Genomic DNA, 25,901 nt, shown 5'->3' with positions numbered 1-25,901 from the left:
ATAACAAGGGCATTTGCTAAATAGATGGTGTGTGTGCAACAATATACTGAAAGGTCAATTATATTGTGCAGCTTATCTCACCACCTGTAGTTATTTAGGTGAAAGCTCCAAAATGCTTGCCTAATATGTCTGTTTATCCAAAAGGAAGTATAGAGGGAGAGCTAGATAGATAGCATTGCATTACATTACATTACATGGCAATGCAATGCACAGTTGCTGAAGTTGAACCAAAATGAGCTTGTCATCTGGCTTCTGCAACTTTTAACATGAAAAATCCAATGAGGAGAAGAAAAGCAAAGCCAAAGAGTCCATCCCAAAATCCGACAAACAAGCAAAATGAACAAAAAGCATTGAATTCAATTCTTTCTGATTTTAGAAACTGCATTAAAGAAGGGGTGCACCGGTCCTGGAGATACTGCAATACCAGGTCAATGCGTGGAGTGGACAGAGCAAGCTCTTTTTCCATCTCCCTGTTCTAAAAATCCATTTAATATATGGTCCCCAGATAGGGGACGTATCAGATATTAAACTGATAAGAACAGATACTACACTTGATCTTAGCCAAAAGGCCGAGAAGCGATAACCAGAATTGGTTTCCGACTACGGTGCCACCCAAGGATTCTGAAAAGTCCATTTGTGGAGATGGCCACCTGGACTCCCGTTAAGAAGACATGCTGTCAACCTCTAGATCCCTCACATGCCTGCACTTTTCGGCTTGCTGCTGCTGCAATTCACGCGTTTTAGATCTGCATAACTCCACCTCTTTTAGCACAGTAACCTCAACCCCCGGCTGTTCCCACCCGCCTCAACACCGTTGGAAGGGAGGAGAACCAATTAAGGCGGGGGGGGGGGGTGGAACGAGCAGCTGTCTACCCTTAGCAGGAGGGTTGCTGATTAATTACCTCTCCTGCTGCTGCTGCTGCTGGCTGTCCAGCAGCAGACTGAAGGTGGCTGCTGCTGTGCGCAGGTATATAAAGGCTCAGAGCCTATTATGACACGCGCAGCCAGCGTTCCATTGCCACATTCCGTCTACTGCAGGCGGGATACCTGGATGGCTGAATGTCACTGAGAAGCTCACAGAGACCGCCATAAGCAACAGTTTAAAAGAATGCCACAGACTAATCAACCAAACTTTTTGGGTTGGTTTCTCTTTTATAGTCTGCAGGCATTAAATGAAAGAAGTCAGTGTTCCAGCAGAGGGAGACAACGTTTCAGAAAAGGCATTGTAGCAAACCAAAAAAGAAATTTTAAGCGCAGCAGAGTAACCAGCTCACATACCTGTTAGCTCAGGTGAGTTTAAAAGGCTGCTGTTGATAACAAGGGCATTTGCTAAATAGATGGTGTGTGTGCAACAATATACTGAAAGGTCAATTATATTGTGCAGCTTATCTCACCACCTGTAGTTATTTAGGTGAAAGCTCCAAAATGCTTGCCTAATATGTCTGTTTATCCAAAAGGAAGTATAGAGGGAGAGCTAGATAGATAGCATTGCATTACATTACATTACATGGCAATGCAATGCACAGTTGCTGAAGTTGAACCAAAATGAGCTTGTCATCTGGCTTCTGCAACTTTTAACATGAAAAATCCAATGAGGAGAAGAAAAGCAAAGCCAAAGAGTCCATCCCAAAATCCGACAAACAAGCAAAATGAACAAAAAGCATTGAATTCAATTCTTTCTGATTTTATAAACTGCATTAAAGAAGGGGTGCACCGGTCCTGGAGATACTGCAATACCAGGTCAATGCGTGGAGTGGACAGAGCAAGCTCTTTTTCCATCTCCCTGTTCTAAAAATCCATTTAATATATGGTCCCCAGATAGGGGACGTATCAGATATTAAACTGATAAGAACAGATACTACACTTGATCTTAGCCAAAAGGCCGAGAAGCGATAACCAGAATTGGTTTCCGACTACGGTGCCACCGAAGGATTCTGAAAAGTCCATTTGTGGAGATGGCCACCTGGACTCCCGTTAAGAAGACATGCTGTCAACCTCTAGATCCCTCACATGCCTGCACTTTTCGGCTTGCTGCTGCTGCAATCCACGCGTTTTAGATCTGCATAACTCCACCTCTTTTAGCACAGTACCCTCAACCCCCGGCTGTTCCCACCCGCCTCAACACCGTTGGAAGGGAGGAGAACCAATTAAGGCGGGGGGGGGGTGGAACGAGCAGCTGTCTACCCTTAGCAGGAGGGTTGCTGATTAATTACCTCTCCTGCTGCTGCTGCTGCTGGCTGTCCAGCAGCAGACTGAAGGTGGCTGCTGCTGTGCGCAGGTATATAAATGCTCAGAGCCTATTATGACACGCGCAGCCAGCGTTCCATTGCCACATTCCGTCTACTGCAGGCGGGATACCTGGATGGCTGAATGTCACTGAGAAGCTCACAGAGACCGCCATAAGCAACAGTTTAAAAGAATGCCACAGACTAATCAACCAAACTTTTTGGGTTGGTTTCTCTTTTATAGTCTGCAGGCATTAAATGAAAGAAGTCAGTGTTCCAGCAGAGGGAGACAACGTTTCAGAAAAGGCATTGTAGCAAACCAAAAAAGAAATTTTAAGCGCAGCAGAGTAACCAGCTCACATACCTGTTAGCTCAGGTGAGTTTAAAAGGCTGCTGTTGATAACAAGGGCATTTGCTAAATAGATGGTGTGTGTGCAACAATATACTGAAAGGTCAATTATATTGTGCAGCTTATCTCACCACCTGTAGTTATTTAGGTGAAAGCTCCAAAATGCTTGCCTAATATGTCTGTTTATCCAAAAGGAAGTATAGAGGGAGAGCTAGATAGATAGCATTGCATTACATTACATTACATGGCAATGCAATGCACAGTTGCTGAAGTTGAACCAAAATGAGCTTGTCATCTGGCTTCTGCAACTTTTAACATGAAAAATCCAATGAGGAGAAGAAAAGCAAAGCCAAAGAGTCCATCCCAAAATCCGACAAACAAGCAAAATGAACAAAAAGCATTGAATTCAATTCTTTCTGATTTTAGAAACTGCATTAAAGAAGGGGTGCACCGGTCCTGGAGATACTGCAATACCAGGTCAATGCGTGGAGTGGACAGAGCAAGCTCTTTTTCCATCTCCCTGTTCTAAAAATCCATTTAATATATGGTCCCCAGATAGGGGACGTATCAGATATTAAACTGATAAGAACAGATTTTTTTGACTTGGAATGTACCCAAACATAGGCACACCCGTTTATTGGATAAAACTTAATTACAATACATTAGATATGAACATAAAATCATTACATTTTAAAATACATTCGTACATAAATTGATTTCAGTTCAATAAGGCAATAAAATTACATTAAAATACAGACAATGTGTTTAGATTGCTGTGTTCCATTCTTTTACCAGCCATTGTTTTGATAAAATTACATTTCTCTTTTTATCCAATAAATAATACATATACATTTCACTGAAAGCCAACTCTAAAACATCTTTCACAGATAAAACATCGTGTTTAAAAAGAAGGATGTTCCTGGCCTTCCATAGAGCTTCTTTGATGGTACTGATTGTCTTCCATGCGATGATCCTCTTGCTGGCGTTGGGGCACTCCACACGACCAAATAAGACAGTTTCAAAAGTAAGATCCTTAATGTTTGTCATTTTTTGAAGCAAAGGAAATATTGTAGTCCATGTTTGTCGTGCAAAGTGACAAGTCCATAAAACATGTAAAACAGTCTCATCTCCGAGGCATCTTTGTCTTGGACATCTGGCAGTTCTCACGAGTCCTCTTCGGTGTTGGAATGCCCGACATGGAAGACAATCATGCACACAGCTCCAGGCCAGGTCCTTCTGGGAATTAAAAAGATAGGGTTCATTAATAACTTTCCATATGTCAGTACATTTATTATCATTAAAATTCCCAATCTGTGCAATTGATTCCTTTTGTTTGAAACCATTTAAAATCATTTTGCTATCTCTTAAGTCTTCTGCACTTTTCCCTTTTAAGTCATACGTGTTTACAATAGTTCCTAAAATCTTATAGCTTTCTGGTGTATTAAGAGCATATGGGGAACTTAAAACTGTTTCAAACCATCCATGACGTTTCATAAAATAACCTGTGTTAAAACGGATAAAATATGACCAATAACTATTTTTCGACAGTGCATTAAAACATAAAACAAAAAATCTTATTAAAACAAAAGCTCTAAAATCGGGGAAATCTTTACCGCCTTTCTCTTTAGGCTTGACCACTAACTCTCTTTTCAATTTCTCCATCTTGGAGCTCCAGAAAAAAGTGAAACAAGCTTTGATTATTTTCGTAAAGGTATGTGTGGGGGGGGGGGGGGACACCAAACTTAAGTACAATAACAAAGGCACAATTACCATTTTTATAACTAGTACCTTCCCTTCCATTGTTAATTTCCTCAACCTCCACATACATAGTTTTTGATTTACCTTTTGTGCCACAAGATCCCAGCTTTCTTTACCTTTGTTTGTTTCGTTAAAAATCACACCTAGAATCTTTACAGAGTCACATTCAGGAACCGGTACATCATTTAAAATCATATTCCCCACATTTAAAATACAGCTTTTATTAAAATTTACTTTAAAACCAGATCCACCACAGAAGTATTCCACTTGCCGTAGTGTTTTCCGGATAGACAGGGCATCTTTACATGTTATGGCTACATCATCCATATATCCAGTAACTTTTGCTTCTAGCCCTCCCCCACCTGGCAAATGGACGCCTCGGATTTGCTTGTCTCTCCTTAAGACACTGAGTAGGGGTTCAAGGGCACAAATAAATAACAAGGGGGACAGAGGGCAACCTTGTTTTACACCAGAATTTAAAAACACATCACTTGTCTTAAAACCATTTACTAAAACCTTACTAGTGCAACCATGATAAAATGCTTTGAGAGAGCATAAAAAACCTTCTGGTATACCCATTTTAGCTAAAACATTAAAAAGGAATTGGTGTGACACTCTATCAAATGCTTTTTCAAAGTCGAGAGACAGGACCGCCAGCTTATTTCCCCTCGACTTTGTGTCATCTATTACATCTTTGATTAGATTCAAATTTTCCCAAACACTCCTTCCTGGTATGCCACACACTTGGTTTGGGTGGATTATGTTACCTATTACCTTTTTAAGTCTATTTGCACAAATTTTTGCCATTATTTTGTAATCACAATTTAGAAGGGTGATAGGTCTCCAATTTCTTAGTTGCGTTTTGTCTTCCTTTTTGTATATAAGGGAGACCTCACCTTTCTTCCAGGAGTTCGGTAGGGTTTTTGTATTAAAAACCTCACTAAAAACATAAAATAAATCCTCCTGTAAAATATCATAAAAAACCTTATAAAATTCTATGGGTATACCATCAGGCCCCGGTACTTTACCAGACTTAAAGCTTCTTATGGTCTCAGATATCTCATCTTCAGTTAGACTCTGTAATAAAACATCTTGTGAGACAGGGTCTAAAACAGTTGTAATTTCATCCAAAGTACTTTTCATAAAATGGTCATCAACAGATTTTGTGTTAAAAAGCTCGGAATAAAATTCATGCACTTTAGCTAAAATACCCTCTATGTCTTGTTTACCTTCCATTGATTCAATAAAAACACGATTTTTCACCATACATTTAAAAAAATATCGTGAACAGGTTTCATTATTTTCAACATGTTGGACCTTTGCATGGAAAATTAACTCTTTACCTCTCTGTTCCAAGGTATGCTGAATTTCACTTTTTAAGTCACTAATTTGTTTATCTACTTCAATCTCATGGCTCTTCAATTTATATAAGGTCTCCAATCTAGTGTTGAGTTGCCAATAAAATTCTCTTTTCTCTCTAGCTTTCTGGACCCCAACCTTCATAAAAAAATCTCTTATGTTCTTTTTCATCTTTTCCCACCACCTACTTATAGGGATATGGGGGTCTCTTATTCTTTTAAAATGTAAATAAAATTCAGTAAAATCAGATAAAACTTGGGGGTCTTCTAAAAGGGAAATGTTTAACTTCCAGGTACCTTTTCCTTTTTTCTTAAAATCATTACATTTCACATAAAAGGATAAAAGTTTGTGATCAGAAAAAACATTAGATAAAAGCTCACATTTAAAAGGCAATACATTTTTAGAGCAGAAAATAAATTCAATCCTGGAGCTACAATTCACGTTGCTCCAGGTTACCCATTCCTCTGCAGGCAAGTCTTTATTACACTCCTTAAAAACATCTGTTAAATTAAAATCTTGTATGACATTTTTTAACATAAAAGACGTTTTATCATAATTCCTACTTGTGGAGCTTGAGAACCTTTTTTCTCCACCTAAAATGCAGTTAAAATCTCCTGATAAAATAAGAGGGACAGAATCATTAATAAATAAGGGTAACATATTCAACATATCAGCTCTTTCTTGCTTATCTGTGGCTCCATAAAAGTTTAAAAATTGCCATTTAAAACCATCAATAAAAGCTTTTACTAATAAAATTCTACCTGGTAAAACCTCTTGAACAGAGTCAATAAAAACATTCCCTTTAAAAAGAATGGCGACCCCTGCTGACCTGGACCCGTTTGATCCTGACCATACTGAGGGTCCATGTGCCCAATCAGTCTCATATTCTGTATAATTTAAACTGTGTGGGATGCAGCATTCCTGTAAAAAGAAAACTGTAGCTGTTAGAGAGGATAAAAAATCAAAGAGAGCAACTCTTCTGGTCTTAGTTTTCAACCCTCTAGCGTTAAGAGAAAAACCACTAATCCCTGCCATAAGAGAAAAAAAGGAAATTTAGCATTCTTTCAAACTCTTACCTCAGCTGGTTTATATTTCTATTCCAGGAGATGAGGGATCATTGATCGTCAACAGAGAGCCCGTCACGGAGGACTCCTCATCTGTTAGTGTCCCAGACCGTAGACCTCCCAGGATATACTCTTGTTCCATTCTGTCCAACTCTGCTTGGTCGTATTGCCTGCCTCTTTGCTCACGAACCCCCATTTGGACCCCTATCGAGGCACCATCTGGGGGAATCGTATCGAGCACATGCGTCTCAGACGTTGACCACTTATTTTCAGGAGTTTCCAGGATCACTGAGTCAGCCATCTCCATCTCCCCCTCCATTTCTGAAGGGGGTGGGACATTGGCAACCTCCTCACCCTGTAAAGGCACCGTTTGAGGTTTCCCACTTCCATCCGGGGGTTCCGGTGGGGGTACTTCCTTAGGTGCCCTATCCACTCCGTGCAACCTGCGTTTTTTTGGCCCAGACTGTTCGCGCCCTTGAGTATTCCCAGGAGGATTCGAAGGTGAGGATTGGCCTGTAGCACCCACCCTCGGTCCCTCCGCAGGGGTTTCTGTTTGTGGGTTACCACGCCGTTCCCTCTTTTGCTTCGAGTTTCCAACAGTACACCATGGCTCACCATCCTCGGTCGGTATTTCCATACTCTCCCCCTCATTCTCCTCCGCGGGCTTGTCCGAACCAGCAGAGGGTTGGTCAGGGGGTGAGGGCTTTTCTGGTTCAGGGGGTGAAGGTCTCTCTGTTTGCCCAGCTTGAGCTCTCTTTGAGGTATTCCTAAAAGGACAATGAGAAAAAGCATGACCTCTGGAAACACAGTTGCTACAAAAAATTCCAGTTGTACAATTTTCAGTTTTATGGTCTTTGCTCCCACAGGCTACACAAGTAATGTCACAGTTAGAATGGCCGTATTTTTTGCATTTCCTACAGAATGCTGGCATCCCATTAAAAAAGAGGTCACCATTCGTGTTTCCAATTCTAAAACGTGCTGGGGGAAGTCTTATACCCCCCGGACTTGAAGGGTCCTTAATACATGTCACCGTAAATTTCCACTTACACGCCCAAACTCCGCACTCATTCATAACTTTTCCATGGCTTACCACTTTGCTGAAATAATTGGATAAAAATGAAATAACATCGCTTTCTTTTGTATAAGGAGAGTAAATTTTAACAATTACAGTTTTTATCACATCTAATTCATGTTCGACAATTTTAACACCTTTAAAGATTGGCTTTCTCTGGTAAATTATATCAGGATCATTCATTTTACGGCAAAAATCTTGGTGGATACCTTTTTCAGTGAATGTGACATCGTATACACCACGCTTCGGGTAGTCTTGGATTGCCAGGATCTCGGATTTCTGGATTGAAAAAAATTTCACAAGAAGATCATCCACAATAAAACGTAAACCTCTGTTATCTTTACCTCCCTCATGGAAGTAAAACCGCACCGTATGCCGTAACCGGGCATAGGTCGGAATTTCACCTGGATCTGAATCCATGGTGAAACAAGGATTTCCGCAACAGGAAAACGGGGATTTCCGCAACCAATAATGGGGGATTTCCGCAACTAAGGAGTCGCTGAACAATCCTAGGACTGTACAGCTGGGATCGCAACCCGTTGCCCAGGGACTAAGCCCACCTCCTTATAGCAGCAAGGGCCTACGCCCCACTACAAGAGTGGGACCCGAACCCAAGTCCAAGAGGCGGGGTACCCCAGGCACCTTCCAACTACAACCAATGCCAGTAAAACCAACACTAGATTGCAGCCAAAAGGCCGAGAAGCGATAACCAGAATTGGTTTCCGACTACGGTGCCACCCAAGGATTCTGAAAAGTCCATTTGTGGAGATGGCCACCTGGACTCCCGTTAAGAAGACATGCTGTCAACCTCTAGATCCCTCACATGCCTGCACTTTTCGGCTTGCTGCTGCTGCAATCCACGCGTTTTAGATCTGCATAACTCCACCTCTTTTAGCACAGTACCCTCAACCCCCGGCTGTTCCCACCCGCCTCAACACCGTTGGAAGGGAGGAGAACCAATTAAGGCGGGGGGGGGGGGTGGAACGAGCAGCTGTCTACCCTTAGCAGGAGGGTTGCTGATTAATTACCTCTCCTGCTGCTGCTGCTGCTGGCTGTCCAGCAGCAGACTGAAGGTGGCTGCTGCTGTGCGCAGGTATATAAAGGCTCAGAGCCTATTATGACACGCGCAGCCAGCGTTCCATTGCCACATTCCGTCTACTGCAGGCGGGATACCTGGATGGCTGAATGTCACTGAGAAGCTCACAGAGACCGCCATAAGCAACAGTTTAAAAGAATGCCACAGACTAATCAACCAAACTTTTTGGGTTGGTTTCTCTTTTATAGTCTGCAGGCATTAAATGAAAGAAGTCAGTGTTCCAGCAGAGGGAGACAACGTTTCAGAAAAGGCATTGTAGCAAACCAAAAAAGAAATTTTAAGCGCAGCAGAGTAACCAGCTCACATACCTGTTAGCTCAGGTGAGTTTAAAAGGCTGCTGTTGATAACAAGGGCATTTGCTAAATAGATGGTGTGTGTGCAACAATATACTGAAAGGTCAATTATATTGTGCAGCTTATCTCACCACCTGTAGTTATTTAGGTGAAAGCTCCAAAATGCTTGCCTAATATGTCTGTTTATCCAAAAGGAAGTATAGAGGGAGAGCTAGATAGATAGCATTGCATTACATTACATTACATGGCAATGCAATGCACAGTTGCTGAAGTTGAACCAAAATGAGCTTGTCATCTGGCTTCTGCAACTTTTAACATGAAAAATCCAATGAGGAGAAGAAAAGCAAAGCCAAAGAGTCCATCCCAAAATCCGACAAACAAGCAAAATGAACAAAAAGCATTGAATTCAATTCTTTCTGATTTTAGAAACTGCATTAAAGAAGGGGTGCACCGGTCCTGGAGATACTGCAATACCAGGTCAATGCGTGGAGTGGACAGAGCAAGCTCTTTTTCCATCTCCCTGTTCTAAAAATCCATTTAATATATGGTCCCCAGATAGGGGACGTATCAGATATTAAACTGATAAGAACAGATACTACACTTGATCTTAGCCAAAAGGCCGAGAAGCGATAACCAGAATTGGTTTCCGACTACGGTGCCACCCAAGGATTCTGAAAAGTCCATTTGTGGAGATGGCCACCTGGACTCCCGTTAAGAAGACATGCTGTCAACCTCTAGATCCCTCACATGCCTGCACTTTTCGGCTTGCTGCTGCTGCAATCCACGCGTTTTAGATCTGCATAACTCCACCTCTTTTAGCACAGTACCCTCAACCCCCGGCTGTTCCCACCCGCCTCAACACCGTTGGAAGGGAGGAGAACCAATTAAGGCGGGGGGGGGGGGTGGAACGAGCAGCTGTCTACCCTTAGCAGGAGGGTTGCTGATTAATTACCTCTCCTGCTGCTGCTGCTGCTGGCTGTCCAGCAGCAGACTGAAGGTGGCTGCTGCTGTGCGCAGGTATATAAAGGCTCAGAGCCTATTATGACACGTGCAGCCAGCGTTCCATTGCCACATTCCGTCTACTGCAGGCGGGATACCTGGATGGCTGAATGTCACTGAGAAGCTCACAGAGACCGCCATAAGCAACAGTTTAAAAGAATGCCACAGACTAATCAACCAAACTTTTTGGGTTGGTTTCTCTTTTATAGTCTGCAGGCAATAAATGAAAGAAGTCAGTGTTCCAGCAGAGGGAGACAACGTTTCAGAAAAGGCATTGTAGCAAACCAAAAAAGAAATTTTAAGCGCAGCAGAGTAACCAGCTCACATACCTGTTAGCTCAGGTGAGTTTAAAAGGCTGCTGTTGATAACAAGGGCATTTGCTAAATAGATGGTGTGTGTGCAACAATATACTGAAAGGTCAATTATATTGTGCAGCTTATCTCACCACCTGTAGTTATTTAGGTGAAAGCTCCAAAATGCTTGCCTAATATGTCTGTTTATCCAAAAGGAAGTATAGAGGGAGAGCTAGATAGATAGCATTGCATTACATTACATTACATGGCAATGCAATGCACAGTTGCTGAAGTTGAACCAAAATGAGCTTGTCATCTGGCTTCTGCAACTTTTAACATGAAAAATCCAATGAGGAGAAGAAAAGCAAAGCCAAAGAGTCCATCCCAAAATCCGACAAACAAGCAAAATGAACAAAAAGCATTGAATTCAATTCTTTCTCATTTTAGAAACTGCATTAAAGAAGGGGTGCACCGGTCCTGGAGATACTGCAATACCAGGTCAATGCGTGGAGTGGACAGAGCAAGCTCTTTTTCCATCTCCCTGTTCTAAAAATCCATTTAATATATGGTCCCCAGATAGGGGACGTATCAGATATTAAACTGATAAGAACAGATACTACACTTGATCTTAGCCAAAAGGCCGAGAAGCGATAACCAGAATTGGTTTCCGACTACGGTGCCACCCAAGGATTCTGAAAAGTCCATTTGTGGAGATGGCCACCTGGACTCCCGTTAAGAAGACATGCTGTCAACCTCTAGATCCCTCACATGCCTGCACTTTTCGGCTTGCTGCTGCTGCAATCCACGCGTTTTAGACCTGCATAACTCCACCTCTTTTAGCACAGTACCCTCAACCCCCGGCTGTTCCCACCCGCCTCAACACCGTTGGAAGGGAGGAGAACCAATTAAGGCGGGGGGGGGGGTGGAACGAGCAGCTGTCTACCCTTAGCAGGAGGGTTGCTGATTAATTACCTCTCCTGCTGCTGCTGCTGCTGGCTGTCCAGCAGCAGACTGAAGGTGGCTGCTGCTGTGCGCAGGTATATAAAGGCTCAGAGCCTATTATGACACGCGCAGCCAGCGTTCCATTGCCACATTCCGTCTACTGCAGGCGGGATACCTGGATGGCTGAATGTCACTGAGAAGCTCACAGAGACCGCCATAAGCAACAGTTTAAAAGAATGCCACAGACTAATCAACCAAACTTTTTGGGTTGGTTTCTCTTTTATAGTCTGCAGGCATTAAATGAAAGAAGTCAGTGTTCCAGCAGAGGGAGACAACGTTTCAGAAAAGGCATTGTAGCAAACCAAAAAAGAAATTTTAAGCGCAGCAGAGTAACCAGCTCACATACCTGTTAGCTCAGGTGAGTTTAAAAGGCTGCTGTTGATAACAAGGGCATTTGCTAAATAGATGGTGTGTGTGCAACAATATACTGAAAGGTCAATTATATTGTGCAGCTTATCTCACCACCTGTAGTTATTTAGGTGAAAGCTCCAAAATGCTTGCCTAATATGTCTGTTTATCCAAAAGGAAGTATAGAGGGAGAGCTAGATAGATAGCATTGCATTACATTACATTACATGGCAATGCAATGCACAGTTGCTGAAGTTGAACCAAAATGAGCTTGTCATCTGGCTTCTGCAACTTTTAACATGAAAAATCCAATGAGGAGAAGAAAAGCAAAGCCAAAGAGTCCATCCCAAAATCCGACAAACAAGCAAAATGAACAAAAAGCATTGAATTCAATTCTTTCTGATTTTAGAAACTGCATTAAAGAAGGGGTGCACCGGTCCTGGAGATACTGCAATACCAGGTCAATGCGTGGAGTGGACAGAGCAAGCTCTTTTTCCATCTCCCTGTTCTAAAAATCCATTTAATATATGGTCCCCAGATAGGGGACGTATCAGATATTAAACTGATAAGAACAGATACTACACTTGATCTTAGCCAAAAGGCCGAGAAGCGATAACCAGAATTGGTTTCCGACTACGGTGCCACCCAAGGATTCTGAAAAGTCCATTTGTGGAGATGGCCACCTGGACTCCCGTTAAGAAGACATGCTGTCAACCTCTAGATCCCTCACATGCCTGCACTTTTCGGCTTGCTGCTGCTGCAATCCACGCGTTTTAGATCTGCATAACTCCACCTCTTTTAGCACAGTACCCTCAACCCCCGGCTGTTCCCACCCGCCTCAACACCGTTGGAAGGGAGGAGAACCAATTAAGGCGGGGGGGGGGGTGGTGGAACGAGCAGCTGTCTACCCTTAGCAGGAGGGTTGCTGATTAATTACCTCTCCTGCTGCTGCTGCTGCTGGCTGTCCAGCAGCAGACTGAAGGTGGCTGCTGCTGTGCGCAGGTATATAAAGGCTCAGAGCCTATTATGACACGCGCAGCCAGCGTTCCATTGCCACATTCCGTCTACTGCAGGCGGGATACCTGGATGGCTGAATGTCACTGAGAAGCTCACAGAGACTGCCATAAGCAACAGTTTAAAAGAATGCCACAGACTAATCAACCAAACTTTTTGGGTTGGTTTCTCTTTTATAGTCTGCAGGCATTAAATGAAAGAAGTCAGTGTTCCAGCAGAGGGAGACAACGTTTCAGAAAAGGCATTGTAGCAAACCAAAAAAAGAAATTTTAAGCGCAGCAGAGTAACCAGCTCACATACCTGTTAGCTCAGGTGAGTTTAAAAGGCTGCTGTTGATAGCAAGGGCATTTGCTAAATAGATGGTGTGTGTGCAACAATATACTGAAAGGTCAATTATATTGTGCAGCTTATCTCACCACCTGTAGTTATTTAGGTGAAAGCTCCAAAATGCTTGCCTAATATGTCTGTTTATCCAAAAGGAAGTATAGAGGGAGAGCTAGATAGATAGCATTGCATTACATTACATTACATGGCAATGCAATGCACAGTTGCTGAAGTTGAACCAAAATGAGCTTGTCATCTGGCTTCTGCAACTTTTAACATGAAAAATCCAATGAGGAGAAGAAAAGCAAAGCCAAAGAGTCCATCCCAAAATCCGACAAACAAGCAAAATGAACAAAAAGCATTGAATTCAATTCTTTCTGATTTTAGAAACTGCATTAAAGAAGGGGTGCACCGGTCCTGGAGATACTGCAATACCAGGTCAATGCGTGGAGTGGACAGAGCAAGCTCTTTTTCCATCTCCCTGTTCTAAAAATCCATTTAATATATGGTCCCCAGATAGGGGACGTATCAGATATTAAACTGATAAGAACAGATACTACACTTGATCTTAGCCAAAAGGCCGAGAAGCGATAACCAGAATTGGTTTCCGACTACGGTGCCACCCAAGGATTCTGAAAAGTCCATTTGTGGAGATGGCCACCTGGACTCCCGTTAAGAAGACATGCTGTCAACCTCTAGATCCCTCACATGCCTGCACTTTTCGGCTAGCTGCTGCTGCAATCCACGCGTTTTAGATCTGCATAACTCCACCTCTTTTAGCACAGTACCCTCAACCCCCGGCTGTTCCCACCCGCCTCAACACCGTTGGAAGGGAGGAGAACCAATTAAGGCGGGGGGGGGGGGGGGTGGAACGAGCAGCTGTCTACCCTTAGCAGGAGGGTTGCTGATTAATTACCTCTCCTGCTGCTGCTGCTGCTGGCTGTCCAGCAGCAGACTGAAGGTGGCTGCTGCTGTGCGCAGGTATATAAAGGCTCAGAGCCTATTATGACACGTGCAGCCAGCGTTCCATTGCCACATTCCGTCTACTGCAGGCGGGATACCTGGATGGCTGAATGTCACTGAGAAGCTCACAGAGACCGCCATAAGCAACAGTTTAAAAGAATGCCACAGACTAATCAACCAAACTTTTTGGGTTGGTTTCTCTTTTATAGTCTGCAGGCATTAAATGAAAGAAGTCAGTGTTCCAGCAGAGGGAGACAACGTTTCAGAAAAGGCATTGTAGCAAACCAAAAAAGAAATTTTAAGCGCAGCAGAGTAACCAGCTCACATACCTGTTAGCTCAGGTGAGTTTAAAAGGCTGCTGTTGATAACAAGGGCATTTGCTAAATAGATGGTGTGTGTGCAACAATATACTGAAAGGTCAATTATATTGTGCAGCTTATCTCACCACCTGTAGTTATTTAGGTGAAAGCTCCAAAATGCTTGCCTAATATGTCTGTTTATCCAAAAGGAAGTATAGAGGGAGAGCTAGATAGATAGCATTGCATTACATTACATTACATGGCAATGCAATGCACAGTTGCTGAAGTTGAACCAAAATGAGCTTGTCATCTGGCTTCTGCAACTTTTAACATGAAAAATCCAATGAGGAGAAGAAAAGCAAAGCCAAAGAGTCCATCCCAAAATCCGACAAACAAGCAAAATGAACAAAAAGCATTGAATTCAATTCTTTCTGATTTTAGAAACTGCATTAAAGAAGGGGTGCACCGGTCCTGGAGATACTGCAATACCTGGTCAATGCGTGGAGTGGACAGAGCAAGCTCTTTTTCCATCTCCCTGTTCTAAAAATCCATTTAATATATGGTCCCCAGATAGGGGACGTATCAGATATTAAACTGATAAGAACAGATTTTTTTTTTTTTTTTTTTTCTCCTCAGACGAGGAAATTCCACAGTCTATGGAAACCAGACAAAGGAAAATTCCATCAAAACAGCTGCGTCAAATCCAATACGCAATTTGCTGTCCCCATCATCATCGGAAATATTTATTTCATATTTCAAAACAACAATAACAAAAATCAAGAGGTACTAACAATATATCTCCACTTTTTAACTTTCCATATTCCCTCCGCATCCACTTCCCCTCTCCTCTTTTTGTCCCATAGGAAACACACATACATCTTCCCCAAAATCACCTTCACACTATCCTTTACAGCAATTTCCTTCCTTTTAAACACATACACATTCCTCACATCCCATAACACTTCCTTTATACATGCAAGCATCAACCACAAGACTCTTTCCTTCGTCCCATCACATATTTCCAAACCAAACATAAACAACTCAAAAGACAACAAATTCACACCACACAATTCTTTACACAAAGGCCCCATTCTCCCAATCACATCTCTAGCATACTGGCAATTCCAAAAAACATGCAACACACTTTCCCTTCCACCACAGCCATTTCTTGGACACATTTCACTCCTCACCAAACCTCTATTCCTCTGAAACTCTCTCACAGGTAATACTCCATGTAAAGACTGCCACACAACTTCACTCTGTTTGTTGGTCATACCACTCATCCGCACTTTCTTCCAAACCTTCTGCACATCACCACCCCTAACCATATTTATTCCACATTCTACCTCTCTACATTCAATCATCCTATACACAGCCTTCTTATTCTCCAGCAATCTCACATCTGCATCACACAGTTCATACCTCACCAAAAACTTATAAACCCACACATACCATACAGGCACCTCAAAAGCAATCGGACATCGCAAATCCCTTTCTTGCCACTTTAAACGAAACAAATACGCTCCAAATAAATACCTACACATAGATGAAAACTTTCCATCCGCCCTAATCACTTTCAAAACAAACACAACGATATTCACACCAAAAAACACGTCCAAATTCGGAAAACCCAAACCACCTTTTTCCACTCTTTTAACCAAAATTTCTCTCCTAGCTCTCTCCATTTTCGAGTTCCACAAAAAAACAAATAAAATTCTATTCAAGCTTCTCATACACATATATCCTGGTAGAAATACTACCGCAATATATAAAAATATTGGCAACACCACACTCTTAACAATTAAAATCTTCCCAAAAAAGGATAAACTCCTCAATTTCCAAAAATTCAACTTCTGCTCAACTTTTCCTTTCGCATCATCCCAACTTTCTTTCCCATCCAAACTCTCTGAAAACTTCACACCCAAAACTTTAATAGGTCCATTCACTACATTCACACCTACATCCCTACTTAAACTTCCGCCTCCAAAACCCTTACACTCACTCTTTTCCCAATTCACTTTAAACGCAGATGCACCACAAAAAATAGACACTAACAACTTCACCCGCCTCACCGAACATTCAGAATCACATAATACACACACGTCATCCATATAACCACTCACCTTCCATTCTTTTCCTCCACCTCCCGGCACTTGCACACCACGAATTACCTTATCTTTCCTCAGCATACACAACAATGGCTCAATTGCACAAATAAATGCTACAGGGGACAAAGGACACCCCTGTCGCACACCCGAAAACACATTCACTTTCCTACCCACATACCCATTCATTAAAACACAGCTATAAACACCCGCATACAAACTTCTCACTCGCCCAACAAAATCAGCCGGAAAACCCATTTTTAACAACACTCTGAACAAAAAACCATGCGACAACCTATCATAAGCCTTTTCAAAATCCAAACTTAACAAAAATACACTCTTCTTACGACCCATGCAATCCCATAGACAATCTCTTAACATACACACACACTCATGAATCCGCCTCCCAGGTACCGCACAACACTGCTCATCCCCAATCACTCTCTCTATAACATCACGCATCCTATTAGCCATAAGTTTTGCATAGATTTTATAATCACAATTAAGTAAAGTTATTGGCCTCCAATTCCTCAGACTTTTCAAATCCCCTTTCTTAGGAATTAACACAACCATACCTGCACGCATACTCTCAGTCACCTCCATGTTTCCCCACCAGGTCAATGCGTGGAGTGGACAGAGCAAGCTCTTTTTCCATCTCCCTGTTCTAAAAATCCATTTAATATATGGTCCCCAGATAGGGGACGTATCAGATATTAAACTGATAAGAACAGATTTTTTTTTTTTTTTTTTATACCATTCAGTAAAATTTTTCAAGCAACAATCAATAGTATAAAAACTCATACTACGTTGCCCAGTCTTACATCATAATGGTACTTTCTTTATTTCATATTTATAACTTTATACTGAAACAGTTGTAATACCTTTTGAATGGACAAAAAACTGTAAAACATACCATTATCATAAAAAAAGACAGATCACAACACTTAAACAAGGACTTACTGGTACTTTACCAGTGACCTCCATTTTTTGACTTTCCAAAAACCTTCTGAATCAAAGCCACCACCGCCACGGCTGTCCCATAAATAAACTATGTATAACCTTGACAAAACCATCCTAACACAATTATTAACTGAGATTATTTTCCTTTTAAATAAACACAAATTCCTAACGTCCCACAGACTTTCTATTACACATGCCATTATCAACCACAACAATCTCTCTTTCACCCGGCTACTTGCACCCATCCCAAACATTACCACTCTCCAATTTATAAAATTCACGCCCGCTAGTTCCTTGCATAAACCACCCACTCCCTTCCAAACACTCTGAGCATAATCACAATTCCAAACCAAATGCATAACAGTTTCACTCGCCCCACATCCATCCCTCGGACATACCTCTGTTCTAATCAGATCCCTCCTCTTCTGTACCTCTCTCACAGGCAAAATCTCATGCAAACTCATCCATACGATATCACGCTGCCTATTCGATATTCCTTTTATACTCAGGTTCCTCCATACACACAACGCTTCACTCGATCTCAAGCCCCTAATGTTACATTCAAACTCTCTAACTCGCATCCTTCTCCTTACATTCCTTATCACTTTGAAATCACCCATAGGAACATCCAACAAATCATGCTTGACAACAAATTTTTCAACAAACTCATACCACACTGGACATTTAAACGAAACAGGCACTCTTGCATCCCTTCTCATCCATTTCAACCCAAACAACATCCATCCAGCCATATATTTAATCATAAAAGCCGTCTTGTTATCCCTACCTAACAGAACAACCACTGTTTTAATATAATTTAAACCAAGACAAATTTCAAAATTTGGGAAATCCATTCCCCCATGTTCACGTAACTTACACAAATATTCCCTTTTAAGTTTTTCCATCTTACTTCCCCAATAAAACGTAAAAATTAGCTTCTCAATCCGCCTAAAACCCCTATAAGGGGCTGGAAAAACCACGGACACAAAAAGTAACATAGGAAGAATCACTGACTTAATAATAAGGACTTTGCCTGACAATGTCAAGTCCCGTAACCTCCAAAAATTTAACTTCTGTTCAATCCTCTTACCGCATTCATCCCAACTCTCATTCCCTTTCAGATCTTTGTTAAACCACACCCCCAGAACCTTAATAGCACCTTCTTCACATATCACACCATCCATCCTAACACTCGAATCCCCAAAACACTTAAAGCTACACTTCCCCCAATTCACCCTAAAACCAGATGCACCACAAAAGAAATCTAAAAGCAACCTTGCTCGATTCATAGCAGCCATATTATCACTCACCACAACAACATCGTCCATATACCCCATTACCTTTACAGTCTTTCCACCACTCCCTGGGATCAGAAGACCATTCATCACTTTCTCTTTCCGAATCATGCACAACAGGGGCTCAATCACACTTATAAACAGGACAGGGGACAACGGACACCCCTGCCTGACCCCTGATTTTATGCACACCTTCTCACTCAAACATCCATTCACTAACACTTCACTCACCACACCATCATACAAACACCTTATCGCCTTCACAAAAACACTAGGAAAACCCATCCTAACTAACACCTCAAACATAAACGCATGCGACACTCTATCAAAAGCTTTCTCAAAATCCACACAAAAAACCATACATTTCCCCTTCCTAAACATACAATCTCCAATTACGTCCCTCAACAACAAGAGGTTATCAGTCATACACCTACCTGGCACCGCGCACACTTGATCAACACCAACCACACTTCCAATCACCCCACGCATACGGTTAGCCAGAATTTTGCTAAAGACTTTGTAATCTGCATTGAGTAATGTAATCGGCCTCCAATTACGCAAATTCTTTTTCTCACCCTTCTTATATAGTAAAACAACTACTCCTTCTTTCATGGAATTACAAAGTACACCATTCATCCACATATATTGACATACCTCCACAAAATCAACACCAATCACATCCCATGCTTTTACATAAAACTCCACAGGCAACCCATCTTTCCCAGGTGTTTTATTCTTTTTCGCACCATCCACCGCCTTTTTAACCTCATCAAAAACAATATCCTCACTCAAACACTCACGTTCCCCTGATTCAAGCTGACTCTCCAACATACCTAACACATGCTCTTTCAAACCCCCATCCACCCATTTAGACTCAAATTAACTACTATAGAAACTATGTACCTCATCCAACACTTCCATTCCAACCACAGTCATACCATTATCATTTTCAACCTCATCCAACTCATCTTTCTTACTGCACATTTTTTTAAAAAAGTACCTCGTACACTTCTCATCCATATCCAAATGCTCAACTCTCGTCCTAAAAATAATTTCCTTCCCACGCTTTTCCAAAACACGCTTCATCTCATCTCTCGCTCCTCTGAGTTGATCACTAACATCAATTCCTTTCATACTCATTTTATGTAACCACTCAATCCTCATATTTAAATCTTTAAATCTGCCTCTTTCAATTGCTGCTTTTTTATAACCCCACCTCCTAAAAAAATTCTTAATTTCCACTTTCACCCAATCCCACCATACAGTCACATCCACAAAATTATTTTTCCTAGACCTCCACCATTCATACTTACTTTCGAAGTCTCTCATAACCCTAACATCCTCTAACAACCTAACATTTAGCTTCCATACCCCAACACCATGCACCATTTTTTTATCACCTTCAAACATACCCCACAAACATTCATGGTCTGTGAAAGAAAAAACATGCTGTTTAAAAAATTTACACACCAAACCTCTATTTGTATACAGCATGCGGTCAATCCTGGACACTATTCCTCCCCTATCAGCTCTATATGTGGCCGGTGGTGGCTTACTCAAAAATTCCGCTGCATCTAAAAAAGAAAAATCAGATGTAATTTGATTAAGGACCTTACCCGTGACATCAATTTCCCCTTCAGAAACACAATTGAAATCACCAACTAATAATATTGGAATCCTTCCAGGCAAAAAAAAACGTATTTTCTCTAATAATGCTAACCTATCCCCTTTGTTAATTGGACAATACACGTTAACAATTTTCACCCTCCACCCTCTCCCCTTAACCACTGCCATTATACAACGACCTGGCTCCACCACCATATAATTTTCAAAACTTAAATCCCTATTCCCCAAAAAAATCCCCACACCATCATTTTTGTTTGTCATTGAACCTGACCAAATGCTATGCCCATATACCCAGTCCTTTTCAGGAGGTGACTCTTCAATTCCGCACTCTTGCAGACAGTAGATATTTGCTCCAAGATTTTTTAGTTCTTCCAGTATAGCCAATCTTCTAGGCTTAGATTTTATAAGCCTTACATTTACTAACAGTACACTACAGCCCACGTTGGAGCCCATTTTTTAACCATATTTGGTAAAAAAGAACATACCCCCCACCGAAGAGTCAACCTTTCTCGTCTTGAAACTCGATTCCTGATGTTAAGCACAGAATGCTGGCCCCCTCCTCCAAAAAAGACCTCCTAGGAGAGGCACTGTAGCTCTCGGGATAGCTCCTATCACTTAAGGGGCTGATGCTCCCAATACTGGCAGGTGAAATATCTGGTCGGAACTTCTTTGCAGAAGACACATCAGAGTCCTCATCAGGGGGCCTCACCACAGCCCCGGTGAAGTCACCCTGGCCACCACCACCTTCTTGAATGGCCTCTGAGCTTTCCAAAGCCAACACCGGCGTTGTGGAGAGTGAACCGCTCACTTCTCCCTCACCACTCACATCAAGCAGAATTGACATATCTGCAGGCTCCATCTGTAGCACCCTGAGGATTCGGCTGCTACAGGGGTATTGCACCTCAACCCAGAGGTGTGATATTCCACTCCCGGGTAAGGATGGAGTGTGGAACTGAGCTCAGATAGACTGCATGCACTACATACATCCCATTTCAGAGGAGCAGGCCGACGGTACTCCCACTTAGAAATGTGCAGGTACGACCGAGCCTGTTCCTGGCTGGAGTGGGAGGGGGGTGGAACATCCCATGTAGTGTAGGGGCAGATAGGGGGAGCAGTCTGGGTAGTGATAGGAGCTCATTGGGTGCTGGTCACCTGAGCTCACACATAGAGGGATATATAAGGAGGGCACCAACTAAGATCAGGGTCAGTTGTAGAGAACAAGTCAGTTGGAGAGGAGCCTGTCTGATGCAGAGAACAAATCGGCAGAGAGAAGGAAACAGCAGCCCTGGAGAGAGAGAGAGTGGAGCAGAGAAAGACCCAGAGGGGGAAGACTGAAGGGACCCAAGAACCCAAATTAGAGCACCGGGTGAGGAGTCAGCAAAAGGGTACCGGAACCCAAGCTGGTGGGGGTAAAAACATTCCCCAGCCAGAGACCGGAGACCGTGGGCAGCGTCTGCCACGGTCACCCATCACATCCACCCCGAAGGCACACCACATGAAGGGTCAGGGAACCCAGGGCCAAGGGTGTCCCAACAGAAGGCCCGAGGGAGCTGGACCTAGGTGGATCACTGGTGGGGACGGCTGAAGAAAGGACAGAGGGAGAGCTCAGGGCCACGCTCCGGACTTGTTTGGGGGTTGGCTGGATCCAGGACCTGGTGGACGCAGCACGGCTCGGGTGGTCACTCGCAGCTGGAGTGACCAGTACAACATCTGCAGTAAGTAAACACCCTTAACTGCACAACCCGACTCTGTCTTCATTGCCGGCTGCACCGCACCACCACAACCCCCATCCTCTGCACCTGTCCCCTCTGAGGCTATACCCCTCCCGTTGGGGGTTATCTCACCAAGCTGCGCACCCACCATCAGCCTCAGCGGACCCTGCTGCAGCGGCGGCCACAGTGACCGCATCACAACGGGTGGCGTAGTCGACACAAAAGAACTTTAGTAACATCTGTAGAACTGCCACATCACACTGAGCTTGACGCCCTGGGCACGGGCCGGGTCACAGCCGCTCGGAGACTACAACCCCCCATCTGATCCGGTGCCGGGTATTCCCCTCAAAAAGGAATATGTCCCAGGGGGCGCGTCAACTTTGGCGTAGTCGGCAGGATTACGTGCCCGCAACAACCGGGTACTGCGTGCCTGAAGAAAAGTGCAAGTTTACCTCAGAAAGAAGTCTCCCGCCGGTTCCGGAGGGTCCACGCCATCGGACCCCATCACAGGTCGTTTCCCGCCGATTGTCCGCCATTTCCAGCTTGTTCCCGCGATCTGCAGAGTTTCCCGCCACTGGGCGACGCTTCCCGCCAAATCCGAAGATTTCCCGCCTTGGAAGAGCAGCGGACGCCATTATGGGCGTGCCAAAGGAGGGCAGGAGGCCGCCTCCCATCGTGGGCGAGGACAGAAAGTGGCGCCAAAAGTGGAAACCGCCCCCACCAACAGAGACTGTGATGCTAGAGGTGTCTGTCAGCGTGAAAGAACTACCCCTGGAGCTGACAGTTACCGAGTTGCCCCGGGACCGCCCTCGAAGTGGGAGGAGACGAAAGAGAAGAGAAAAGATGGGTGTCGCCTGGAGCAGAAGTCTGGAGCGAGCGCACCCGGAGGCAAGAGGTCTAACGAGGAGTAGCGGAGGAGCTTACCCGGAGATGGAGAGAAAGCAGAACAGCACCGGCCCGCTGGCCAGGAGTCTGCTAGAGACCGAGGAAGGAGGGCAGAGCAGCACCGGCCCGCTGGCCAGGAGCCTGCCGGAAGAAGAGCAGAGCAGCACCGACCCGATGGTCAGGAGCCTGCTAGAGTCCACAACCCCGCTAGGTCTAGCGGAGATCTTAGCGCAGCTCCCCCGAGACCGGGAGTGTGCACAAACTGCCTTGGAGGGCCTCGCAAGGAGGATGGCCCGGGTACAGCGTGAGATACTGGCGGAGTGGAGCCGGGAGATGGCCCAGCAAGCTGGAACCCGTCCACGGAGCATGCTCCCCTGGGAGAGGACACCAACTGCCTCTACGGATGACGCGGGAGGACCCAAGGTCGGAGACGGCGCTGAGAAGGGAGCCGAACGTATGAAGGCAGGTAAAGGGGACGCTTATACCCCATACCGGGAGACCGCCCACCTGCCCCGGTTCCCCGTCGCAGAGCCCGAAAGTCCCCCGTCCGTGCCCGTAACCGCCATGTCACCGCTAATGACTAGGCCCCGACCGGAAGCCGCCGCCGCGACCCCTGTGACGTCACACGCACCGACCCGGAGCGTGACCAAGCAGGAAGAGCCTCCGGCCTGGTCGCAAGGCCCAGTACTCCCGGGCCCCGCATCACCAACAGCGCCCCCTACCTCCGCGGAGCCTCCGGCCTGGTCGCAAGGCCAGGTAGCCCAGGGCGCCGCCGTCCTAACGGTGCCCTTCACCTTCCAGGTGCCCCAGGCCTGGCCGCAAGGCCTGGGCAACCCGGGCGCCACCACCACCGCGCCCGCGCCCGTAAAACCAAGGGTGCCGAGTTTGGGAAAGGACCTCTTCAGCCAGCTCACATGGCCGGACGGGCGTCCCTTTATCTGGCCCGAGGAGTTTTGTGAGCTGGAGCGGCAACAGAGACTAGGGCCCTTGTGTGAGCCCCTGATCCCGGCTCCGAAGCCCGTGACTCGGGTCTCGCCTCCTCTAGAAGAAGCCCAATTCGTGTGGGACCCCACGGGAGAAGATTTGATGGGGTTCACCGGAGAAACTCGGGCAGTCGCCGCTGAGCGTACTGAGTGTTGTCGTCAGCAGCTAGCAGAGTTTGCGAGAGAACGGGAGGAGAGGCGGGTCAGAGAACAACAGGCCCAAATCCGGAGCGCGGAGCAGAAGAGCCGGACTAGGAGGAACCCCCGTGCAGCGCACTGTCCCCGCACCATCGGGACGGTGATAAAGTTCAACCCGCAGCATGGGTGGGGCTTTATTCGGGACCGTAACAACCGCGGTGACGTTTTTGTGACCCGCAGAGACGTCGAGTCCCACCTGCCGGAAGGTCACAAAGGCCGTGACCTCTACGTCGGAGACGAAGTCACTTTCACCCGGCACAAGTGTGCCAAAGGACCTTACGCCCTCCACGTACACCGCCTGACGGAGGAGGAGTTGCAGTGCGGGGAGGAGGAGCCAGAGGACCCGGACGGGTCTGAAGCAACACCGTATCACCAAGAAAAAGCAGGAGGGAGCCGTCGTTGAGGACGGGAGTAGAGACTGTATATAGTTGCCCGTCGGGGCACAGTGAACCGTTGCTGCTAAAATAGTCCCCGTTGGGACCAGTGAACAGTTTACCCGTTTAACCCTTTATCCCGTATCCATACCAGGCTGAGGACTGTGAGCAGCCATTCCCTTTCCTCTACCTGGCCGAGGACTGAGAGCGGCCAATTTCCCCTGTATATAGTTGCGCTTCCTAAAGTGCCCCCTACCGGTTTTATAGGAAGACCAGTTTTTCTAAGAGACTGTCGCGCTTTTCCCGGGCACACGTTGCACAGTGTCCGGAGGAGGAACCAGAGACAAGAGAAGTCTACGAGAATGTTAATATGAAAAGTTTATTGCTGCTAATATATGTTGTTTTATATGTTTTATTATGTTTATATGAAAAAAAAAAATGTATGTTTTTGGTGTTTTATGTCTTACAGCCCGAGGATGTGCTGTGATTTACCAGGGGGGAATGTAGCACCCTGAGGATTCGGCTGCTACAGGGGTATTGCACCTCAACCCAGAGGTGTGATATTCCACTCCCGGGTAAGGATGGAGTGTGGAACTGAGCTCAGATAGACTGCATGCACTACATACATCCCATTTCAGAGGAGCAGGCCGACGGTACTCCCACTTAGAAATGTGCAGGTACGACCGAGCCTGTTCCTGGCTGGAGTGGGAGGGGGGTGGAACATCCCATGTAGTGTAGGGGCAGATAGGGGGAGCAGTCTGGGTAGTGATAGGAGCTCATTGGGTGCTGGTCACCTGAGCTCACACATAGAGGGATATATAAGGAGGGCACCAACTAAGATCAGGGTCAGTTGTAGAGAACAAGTCAGTTGGAGAGGAGCCTGTCTGATGCAGAGAACAAATCGGCAGAGAGAAGGAAACAGCAGCCCTGGAGAGAGAGAGAGTGGAGCAGAGAAAGACCCAGAGGGGGAAGACTGAAGGGACCCAAGAACCCAAATTAGAGCACCGGGTGAGGAGTCAGCAAAAGGGTACCGGAACCCAAGCTGGTGGGGGTAAAAACATTCCCCAGCCAGAGACCGGAGACCGTGGGCAGCGTCTGCCACGGTCACCCATCACATCCACCCCGAAGGCACACCACATGAAGGGTCAGGGAACCCAGGGCCAAGGGTGTCCCAACAGAAGGCCCGAGGGAGCTGGACCTAGGTGGATCACTGGTGGGGACGGCTGAAGAAAGGACAGAGGGAGAGCTCAGGGCCACGCTCCGGACTTGTTTGGGGGTTGGCTGGATCCAGGACCTGGTGGACGC

The 25,901-nt window shown here is 44.9% G+C and overlaps 7 non-coding genes and 2 pseudogenes across 7 annotated transcripts; all 9 read right to left on the bottom strand.

The window, feature by feature from the left end:
* Nucleotides 1-390: 390 nt before the first annotated feature.
* LOC141216147 (U2 spliceosomal RNA) lies at nt 391-581 on the bottom strand. Its single transcript, XR_012285189.1, has one exon. It is a non-coding gene; the product is annotated as a U2 spliceosomal RNA (small nuclear RNA).
* Nucleotides 582-1,703: 1,122 nt separating this feature from the next.
* On the bottom strand, nt 1,704-1,894 carry LOC141216146 (U2 spliceosomal RNA). Its single transcript, XR_012285188.1, has one exon. It is a non-coding gene; the product is annotated as a U2 spliceosomal RNA (small nuclear RNA).
* Nucleotides 1,895-3,014: 1,120 nt separating this feature from the next.
* LOC141216777 (U2 spliceosomal RNA) lies at nt 3,015-3,184 on the bottom strand (annotated as a pseudogene).
* Nucleotides 3,185-9,656: 6,472 nt separating this feature from the next.
* LOC141216145 (U2 spliceosomal RNA) lies at nt 9,657-9,847 on the bottom strand. The gene has a single exon (XR_012285187.1). It is a non-coding gene; the product is annotated as a U2 spliceosomal RNA (small nuclear RNA).
* A 1,122-nt stretch (nt 9,848-10,969) lies between these two features.
* On the bottom strand, nt 10,970-11,160 carry LOC141216144 (U2 spliceosomal RNA). The gene has a single exon (XR_012285186.1). It is a non-coding gene; the product is annotated as a U2 spliceosomal RNA (small nuclear RNA).
* Nucleotides 11,161-12,281: 1,121 nt separating this feature from the next.
* LOC141216143 (U2 spliceosomal RNA) lies at nt 12,282-12,472 on the bottom strand. The gene has a single exon (XR_012285185.1). It is a non-coding gene; the product is annotated as a U2 spliceosomal RNA (small nuclear RNA).
* Nucleotides 12,473-13,597: 1,125 nt separating this feature from the next.
* Nucleotides 13,598-13,788, bottom strand: LOC141216141 (U2 spliceosomal RNA). Its single transcript, XR_012285184.1, has one exon. It is a non-coding gene; the product is annotated as a U2 spliceosomal RNA (small nuclear RNA).
* Nucleotides 13,789-14,913: 1,125 nt separating this feature from the next.
* On the bottom strand, nt 14,914-15,104 carry LOC141216862 (U2 spliceosomal RNA). The gene has a single exon (XR_012285843.1). It is a non-coding gene; the product is annotated as a U2 spliceosomal RNA (small nuclear RNA).
* A 2,029-nt stretch (nt 15,105-17,133) lies between these two features.
* LOC141216873 (U2 spliceosomal RNA) lies at nt 17,134-17,334 on the bottom strand (annotated as a pseudogene).
* Nucleotides 17,335-25,901: the final 8,567 nt, after the last annotated feature.

This window comes from Phyllobates terribilis, unplaced genomic scaffold, assembly GCF_046119375.1.
Source record: "Phyllobates terribilis strain yellow unplaced genomic scaffold, ASM4611937v1 Scaffold_236__1_contigs__length_3049075, whole genome shotgun sequence".
Classification (NCBI taxonomy): Eukaryota; Metazoa; Chordata; class Amphibia; order Anura; family Dendrobatidae; genus Phyllobates; species Phyllobates terribilis.
The sequence above is the reverse complement of the archived record's forward strand: the minus strand, read 5'-3'. Positions and strand labels throughout refer to the sequence as shown.